Source organism: Mastigoproctus giganteus, chromosome 4, assembly GCF_048544385.1.
Source record: "Mastigoproctus giganteus isolate SK-2022 chromosome 4, ASM4854438v1, whole genome shotgun sequence".
Classification (NCBI taxonomy): Eukaryota; Metazoa; Arthropoda; class Arachnida; order Uropygi; family Thelyphonidae; genus Mastigoproctus; species Mastigoproctus giganteus.
Genome location: NC_143578.1, coordinates 50,041,463 through 50,051,422, shown reverse-complemented (window position 1 = coordinate 50,051,422; position 9,960 = coordinate 50,041,463).

The following is a 9,960-nucleotide window of genomic DNA, read 5'->3' as shown; positions in this document are numbered from 1 at the left end:
CATGCCTCGCCAGGGGAAGATAGGGGATGGCAGGGGAGGGTACAGAGTAACCATTCCCTGCCAAGGGAAGGGAAAGAAAGTGAACCGAGTGAGGGTACCCGGTTCAGATCGCCTAATGATGTTTCGGCAGCAAACTGCACAATGTCTTTGTATGCCATTCCTGGGACACGTTGTCCCGTCCGTGTGAGTGGTCAAGTCCAGATAATGGCTCGAGTTTAAGCCAGTGGTCAGATCCAGGTTAAGTTAATGATTGATTAGTTGTTCTTCAGATTGTAACTGTTAGGTTTTTGTTTGGTTGACACATCTAAGGATCTTTATTATGGATGACGAGTGGTTAGTTTGTGGGAAAATTCCTGCTAAGGTTGTGGGTATATTTTTCTATTAAAAAGATCCTGCGCAAACTGCGTTAAGACTTTATAATTGTCCTCGCTCTCCAGGAGATATTGTTCTTCGTTTATTGGCGAGAAACGTATTCTAGTTACTAAGAGGCAGCGGAGGTCTTCGTCTAGTTGGCAATGGTGCATGAGATGCTCCCACGTCTCTGGCTGTCCACAGTGGCAGAGAGGGGTGTCACTCAATCCGAAACTGGAGAGTTTTGCTCTTATTGCGCCATGTCCCGTGAGCAGGTAAGATGTCAGCAGTCCCAGTGAAAACCAGTTTGGGCTTTTGGGAAACACTAGTTGATTATCCGGTATGAATCTTCGGGTGACTTCCCCTTTTGTCGAAGTCGTCCAGCGGGTTTGCCAGGCCTGCTGTAGGTGGGTGAGAAGGCATTTTTTCTCGAGTTTAAGATCGTTTGCCGGATCAGTTGTGTAGTCTAGGCAGGTGATTGCTTTGCCTTTGGATAGTTGGTAAAGCAACCCACAGCGGGCGATCTCCAGGTCCAGGGGGGGGAGAGCGCCGAAGAGGACCTGGAGGGCGTGGGTGCTTACAGTACAGCAGGCTCTCGAGATTGTCAGTAGGACTGAACGTTGAATTGTCTCTAGCTTTCTTTTGTTTACTGCTGTTACCGCCTTGTGGAACCAGACTCCTGATGCGTATGTTATTGCTGGTAAGAAGACTGCCTTATAGAAGAGGGCTAGGGTCCTCTTCTTAAGCCCCCAGTCGCGACGAGTGACTCTAGCTATTAGTGCGGAGTATTTTTTGATTTTGCTTCGGAGGTAAGTAAGATGGGGTGTGAAGGACAGATTTTTATCTAGCAGAATACCAAGATATTTAAGTTCGGTGGAAAGCTTAATTGTTGTTTCCTGAATCTTTATCTGGGGAGGCCTTCTGATATTGCGAGAACCTTTAAGTAGGATGGAGCAGGTTTTTGTTGGGGATATCTTTAAGTGGTTTTGGGTGGCCCAGTCTTGTAGGATATTTATAGCACGGTTTGCAGAGATCTCTAGTTGAGTTCTTGAATCTGCCGCCAGCATCAGAATCAGGTCATCCGCATAGGCCTGCAATCTCACATTACCAAGGTCGAGGTTTAGAAAGCTGTCGAGCACCACGTTCCAGAGAAGTGGGCCAAGTACTGAGCCTTGTGGGTATCCTCTATAGATTGGTCGTGTGACTGAACAGTACGGAGCACTGACGGTTACTGTTCTGTTTGCAAGATAGGTTTTTATACAATTGTACAAATTAGCTGGTAGTTTTGCTTTCCGGAGTCTGCCGAGGACGCTTAGCCACCAGAGGGAGTCTAACGCCCCGGCAAAATCCACTGAAATGACAAGGAAGTATTTATGCCTGGTAGTGGTAGCTGCTTTGACGATATTCTCTAAGGCGTCCACCGTGGAGCATCTCCTTCTAAAGCCGTATTGGTTGTCAGAGTGAAGGCCAGCCTTGGAGTAATGAATTTGTATTCTCAAGGCAGCTAGTGGTACCATCCCTCAACAGCAGAGAAAGATACATTTACGGTGGAGGCGGTATTCTCGCGTAGGGCTGAATAATGATCAACATCCGCACCCCTCGTAATGTTGTTGATATGGGTACTATAACTGTGCAGAGGTACCGAGAGTAGATCCTAGAACCATCTGTGTGACTTCTTGTGGGTACAGTTGGCCCAGATTTTCTTTTCGTGCACTACAACGCCACTGCACACAGAACTCAAGTGGTGGAGGAATATCTTGAAATTTAAGACATCCAACAATTGCTATAGCCAGCACGATAACTCCAATCGAATTTGTGGAACGCCCATGGACACCGATAGTCAACTCCTCGGTCACTTGGTAAGCTAAGACCTGAGCTGGTGGAATGGTATTTATTGCCACAAACTTAGACACCCTTATATTGAGCATGGTTCACCGTTGTCATGCCTGTTTAGCTGTTGGATGGAATCACACACCATACTGATGTCACGCGATCGTATTTTCGAGCATCTTGTATCTAATTCTGTAATTTGACTTTTTTGGTAATTCTGATACAACCCCTATAATACTCTTTATACCCATCCGAAGTTCTCGCTGTTTCGTTATTCTATGGTACACCATCATACCAAATTTTTTCTCTCTTCATCGCGAGCTGCACGAGATACACATTTTTTGATATGATCTGTTAATTTTGTCGAGCAATGTATTATGAATAAGGAGAAATATCATAATATTCTACTGTTGAATCGTAAAACTATCAGTCTATCTATATATTTAACTAGCATTCTTGTGGGTGGCACAGTACTAGTGCTACAATACGATCTAAGCCAGAATGCCAAGAAGCGATACAATACTAGTGCTACTCGCGAACACTAGATTTCTATTGTACTTTTTTATTGTTTAAAGGGTAGTAATATTATGGACTGTTTTCACACAGTCTACAAATAAGAGATGCATGCGGATTTTCATATTACAAGGACCATTCAAATGAAAACTGAAAAAGTTATATAAAAGTTGCATTTCACAAACAAGGAAACTACGAATATAGCCAATCTTCATTGTATTCTCCATTATTCGACACTTTTCCAATGCTGCATTAATGCCTGGCTTCTTCTAGAGAAGTTTTGCGGTTGGTGAAGCCTTTTGTGTACTGCTATCTTGACCTGATCTGACGAAAAGTGCCGTCCTCTTACTGCATCTTTTAGCAGATAAAAAAAAGGGTGATAACCCCATGGAGTTGTCTGCCAAATATGATATAAGGGGTATTACCTTAAAGTTCATTTCCTCTAATTCTGTAGAACGAGCAGTGAAAGTACAGGTTTTATCATGCTGCAGGGTGGTAAACCACAATGTTTTTTTTCGAACTGTTGGCTTTAGTTCAGAAGCATATTAGATTATTTGTTGCTTGTCAGTGCTTATCCTCTCTTCAAGCAAAATATGCTGACACGAATTTCTTTCTTTTGTCTCGATGTAAATTACTTTACTGTTCCAAATTTTTAAATTTATATGCTAGGAGCCACATAAGGCCAAACGAGTTCTGACAAAATTCTAAATACGTACTCCTATCATTCAGTTAATTATATTATGCTAAACACACGAAATGCTATATCCATGTCATTTTCCAATTAACTTCGTTTGACAGTTTTTAGCATTAGTAGAGATACATGGTGCAAGAAAGCAAGCTTATACAGCATCATTCAAAAAAAAAAAAAAAAAAATCTTCCTATTTCACTGATCCATTCGTTCCAAATGTTTGTCTAGTTCTGCCTTGAATTTATTTAAGCTATCAACCTCCACAACAACAGATGGAAGTTTGTTCCAGCAATCAACTACCTGCTGGCTAAAGGCAAACTTCTGCACATCTATTCTACAACTGTCTTTCCTCAGTTTGAATCTATGTCCCCCTTCCCCAGGTTTGTAATCTGAGCAAGAGGAAGAATCCATTAGCATTAAGCCTGCTCAAGGCCTTATACACCTCAATCAGATCGCCTAGCAGGTGCCTAGTCTCCAGAAGCTGCAATTTGCAGGACTTAAGCCGTTCTTCATAACAGCACCCCTGTGTTCCCTTCACCAGTCTTGTTACCCTTTTCTTTACTCATTCTGAGCAACTCTAGATCCTTCCTAAAATGAGGCTTCCAGACCTGTATGCAGCACTCAAGGTGTGGTCTGACCATTGCCTTATGTATGGGGATAATCACCTCCTTATCCCTGCTAGCAAAATTCCTGTATATCATTGACAAAACCCCATGACCTACTCTGGCAGCCTGTCTGCACTGCTCAGAAAACATCATATCTGACTGCACAATTACCCCAAGGACTTTCATTCTCCACTACCCTGAGTGTAACACCACAGTTATTATTAGCCATATGGTACAAGGAAGCCTTAGGCTTATGCTGCACCGGCCACAAAAAAAAAAAAAAAAAAATTCGCAAGTTATCCTGAGACAGAGAAGTAGAAAGGAATCACCAAGAAAGATATCCAGCTCAGGACCCTGGGTTTGTCAAGCCCATACTCACCAGATGTGAGCCCCTGGGGTTGATTTGGTACATTTCTCTGGGGTTACTGGTATCCATATGCAACATTTTGCATTTGTCAATGTTGAACTTCAGTTGCCACTTCTCAGCCCATCTATCCAACTTTTCCAGTTGGTGGGTTGTCATTAACAACCCACCATCCTTTGTATCTGCAAACGTTTATACTGAGCTTGATATACTTTCAATATCATTGATAAATATATAAAACAATGGGCCCAACACTGAACCCTGAGGGACACCACTAATAACATGTCCATGTAGAGCAGTAACCATTGACCACCACTGTCTTCTCCTACTCACCATCCTTTTATTCATTTTAGCAACTTGCCCTTAATGCCATACTGCTCGTACAGTAGTCTTCCATGTGCAACAGTATCAAAAGCTTTCCTGAAATCAAAGTATATGATATCAAAATTATTTTTTGCATCCAATTCCTTTGTGACCAACATCATATTATCCAATCAAATTGTTCAGACAAGACTTCCCCTTAACAATCCCATGCTGTCTCAATTATTGCCTTGTCTAAATGATCCTACAATGCTTCTTTAATCAGTGATTACATTATTTTACCAGGAACAGAAGTCGAACAGGTCTGTAATTACTTGTCACCCTTTGTGAATCAGAGATACATTTGCACAACTCCAGTCCATGGAGACTTCCCCCGAGTCCAAGGATGCTCCCAGATATATGGCTAAGGGTTTGCTTACTTCCTTTAATATAACTGGATAATCCCATCAGGACCGTAAATTTTACTATTTGTAAATTTTACTATTTACATACAAAAATTAAATACATATATTTCTTCGAACTTATAAAATCTCACACTTCTTAAAAAAAAAATATATATATATATATATAGCCTATATTATTATTATTTTATTTTTTTTTTTTCACAGAAAGGCTCAAATTCTGTAACGGTACCCCTCGTGTTACGCTACGTGACGAACATGAACTGAGAAAAACTGTTGTAACTAGAATGAAATAAAAAAAAACAAAACAAAACCATTTATTACAGGGGCCATGTTTTTAATCGACTATCAATCGAATCGAATATACAGAATGAAATAATTCATATAATTTCCGCAAGTATGAAACATTTTAGAAATGGTTAAAAACGCAAAATATTATTCTTTAATTCTTGATACCTCTGGATATAAGCCTAACAGAACAATTAACACTTATCAGGTTTGTGTAGCTTAATAAAAATAAAAACATTGCAGAAATATTTTTTTGGAATTTTGCTCTGTCGACATTGGCCAGGTATTATATACATTTATTTCAAGTCATTTAATCATTCTTCTCTCTCTCTCTCTCTCTCTTGGTGATTCCTTTCTTTCTCTCTCAAATTTTTTTTGGCTGGTGCAGCATAAGCCTCAGCCTTCCTTGCACCATATAGCTAATAATAATAATAACAATGATTCAAGAGCTCAAGCTAATATTATTTCAAAAATAACTTCATTTAAATTTCTTTGCTCAATCATTATTTGGCATGATATTTTAAGCCAAATTAATGGCATCAGTAAAATGATGCTGAACCCATCATTTAATATAGAAACAGTTATTGAACATCTTGTAAATCATTTAAAAGATTACAGAACACACCAGAATTTTGAAAATGTTATTAATTTTGTATCTGCAACACAAATAGCGAATATTTTGGATATTGATCATGTTTTTACCGAGGTTCAAAAAAGACCAAAGGAAAAAAAAAATGTTTGAATATGAAGCAAGGGATGAACCTATAAAAAATGCCATAGATAATTTTAAAACACTTTTTTTTATTGATACTTGACACTACTCTTGTCATCTCTTACTGAAAGGTTTATGCTGTTGAGAGAGAATAATGAACTGCTTAAAATTGTCCATATCAATGCGTTAAAAGAATGAAATGAGGAAGATATATTAAAACCTTGCAAAGATTTGCACATGAAATTAAGCGATGACAAAAATTCGAATGATCGCGATATTGACGACATAACTCTTTTTGAGGAAATCAAATATTTACGTTTTATAAAAAAAGAAATGTCTCTTCACGATTTATTCAATTTTATATACGAGAACAATTTACAGGATGCGTTTCCAAATATTTCAGTAGCCCTAAGAATTTTTTTGACACTACCAGTGTCAGTTGCTTCAGGGGAAAGAAGTTTCTAGAAGCTTAAAATTATAAAAAAAATATTTACGATCAACTATGGCACGGGAATGTTTAACAGATTTTTCTTCAATATCTATAGAAAATGATATTATGGATAATTTGGACATTGGTGCATTAATTAAGAATTTTGTAGCGGCAAAAGCCAGGGCCGTTTTAAGAACTCTCAGGTCCCCCAGCAAATTTCCAAATGTGGCCCCTATTTCAGTTTAAATTTTTTTCTGGGTCTCTCTTAGTATAATAAATTAATAATATATATAATTATATATATTATTAATTTATAATCATAAGCGAGAACTAAATTTAATTAATTAATTTTCTAAATATTAATATTTTTGGTACTTTTTTTGCAACTATTTAAAGAAAGCCAAAAACATTATTCGTATATCATTATGTTCTGTGTTTGAGGTGCTTTCGACCGCAACGTAACATATGGGACAGAGTCTTTTAAAAAATTATTTAAGATCAACAAGTGAGGCCCCCAGTAGGCAGAGTCCCCTGGCGCATGCCAGGTGCATCCATGCGTTAAAACAGCCCAGGGAAAAGCCCAAAGAGTACAAATTATGTGTGTGATTAAATTCCATTATTATATAAAAATATAATACAAATTTACAAATTAAAAGCAATAGACTACTATTTGATTATAGTTATTACATATTATATAAGATTAGGATATTACACTAATAGTTACTTACATATGTAATCTTTTTGTGGTGCCAAAAAAATATTTTGTTACCTACTAATATATATATATATATATATGTGTGTGTGTGTGTGTGTGTGTGTGTGTTCTTATTGAAGATTATAATAATGATATCTGATAAAGTTTACAGTATTAGGTATTTGTCATATACACCTAATTCCCTACAGATAAATATCATTTAATTAAATAAAATCCACCAATAAGTTGAACTGAATGTACTTTGATTACTGAATAATGTAGTCTTTTGTTACCTATATATAGGTAACAAAAAAAATTTTTTTAAATTATTTTTGTAACCCCTTTCTACAGTAGAGGGCAGTCTTATGAAAGTTTGCGCATGGGCAGCTGACACCCACATGGCGGCCCTGGATTCCATCCACCCCAGATGCCTTTCTTATGTTTAACCAACAATTTCTCCTCCACTTTGCTCTCAGTTATTACAAAATCATTTAACTCCTTGTTAGAGTTTGATACACAGCTGACCCTCTCCTTGAATAACTCATGTGTCAATGTAGATGCAAAATACTCATTTAGTTTGGCAGCTATCTGAGAATGATTATCTACAGTCAAACCATTGATGTGAAGTGGACCAATCCGATTCTTCCCCTTCCTTTTAGAGTTTATATAAGTAAATAACTCTTTGCTATTTTTCTTTGCATCCTTTGCAAAGGATTTTTCATAATCTGCCTTTGCTTGCCTAACCTCCTTCGTGACTTTATTACAGACTAGCTTGTATTTACCATAGGCTTCTTGTCTCCTGACAATTTGTGCATCCCATGCATTTTTCTTCTCTGCCACGAGTCTCATTAGTTCATCTGACATCTATTTGGGCCTGAACCTAGAGCAGTATTTCTTAGTTGGAATAAAAAGCCTAGTAGCTTCCAAGATTTCTTCCTTGAATGCTTCCCATTTAGAATTTGCTGTTGGTAACATCATCAGTTAGTCCCACTGTATAGAACCTAAAAAAAGTCTGAGACCATTGTAGTCATCTTTGCAAAAGCAAAAACCCTTCCCTTTACCCCTGATGGCAGTTACATCTTTAAGTAAATTCCACATCAGTACACTGTGATCACTGCTACCTAGTGGTTCCTTTATCGGCAGATTCTTAATGCATAAAGAATCACTATTGATAATCACATCACAAGTGTTACACCCTCTTGTTGTCTCTCTAACATGCTGCTGTAGAAAACAATCATCCAATAAATCCACAAAAGCCTTGGTAGTGTGTGAGTGACCAACCCACAAGTTCTAGTCTATATCTGGGGAGTTAAAATCCCCCATTATAAGACACTCTGATTTACTGGCCCACTCTATTTCTCTCTATATTTCTGTTTCCACTTTATTTCTCTGTATAAAGCGAGTTATACAGAGAAATAGAGTGAATTTCTCTGTATAACTCGCTTCTGAATCCGATTTTCCATCCATATCATTAATAGCTTTTCCATCTTTGATATAGCACCTGAACGCTGTTTTGTGATCACTGCTGATCTTAAACGTGTTGATCCTTTAACATGTTCTTTTATATGCACACTTTCCTTTAAACGGTATTCACTGTTGAAGCAGCGAGACCTAACTCCATGCAATAGATGACAAACAGTTATCAGTATTATTGCAAATGCAATAAGATTGAGTTTACTACCTATCTGTTTATAACAGATTGCACTAAAAGAAAAGCCCAATAAACCAGAAAGTACAAATTGTTTTTACTGTTTTATGGTAATGACCTCCAGAAATGCATTTTAAAAAATATCACAAAGGCATTCAAAATTGATTCTTATAATGGAAGATATGATAACAATGAAAGTATAGTGCAATTTTCATTATAAAAATGACCTTTTAGAGAGATAAATAGCTTAGTTATATAGCGAAAATTTCAACTTCCGAGGTCTTGGAATGAATTATCAAACAATATGTTATTGGGTTCACATTACAATATTCTCACAATATCTCCATTTATTCCTACAGGATGCAAAATATGTTTCCAAGATTTTCTTAAATTTGCACCAGCTGGCAAAAACTTACGTAAAGTCGAATTTCCGTAATTCAAGTATTACATTAGCCGGTGAGTGGCTGTATTGTCACTGCAATTGGTAGCACATAATTGTCCAAAATGTCAAGTAAATTATTAACTGCATGATTTCAAACACTGCTACCAGTGTACCAATTCCATACCAGTTGACTTAATTCTTTACCAGTAGTTCAACCTTTTTTGACTCGCAAACCGCTTTCAACATATTTTTATCACAAACCATTAAGCCTATCTTCTCTGAAATCGTATAATAGTTCTGAAATTTTATTATAAAATATTTTGAGTATGACGTTTTTATAAGTGATATTGTATAATAATATACAATTATTATTAAGTACCTATACATAACAATGGTATTTGAGAATGAAAAAAATTTTGAAAGAAAACATTCATTTAACACGATATGGAGCAGTGCAGCAACTAGCAGTGTTTACTGGAGTTTGTCTGAAAAGTGACTGAACAGTGCAATACATATCAGCAAGTTTGAACCCAATCCCCACACTATAACATCCTGTTGCATATGCTTGCTATGTGAGGGTTTGTTGTTTGTTGGTGTTTAGGATCATTAGCAACTAAGGCCATATTGCTTAGGGTATATGCGGTGGTCATTCCCTGACCTTTCCGCATCTTCCGTATTTGGTGGTCACGGACTTGAACCCTGGTCTAATCAAGAAGCATGTGCTACACACTG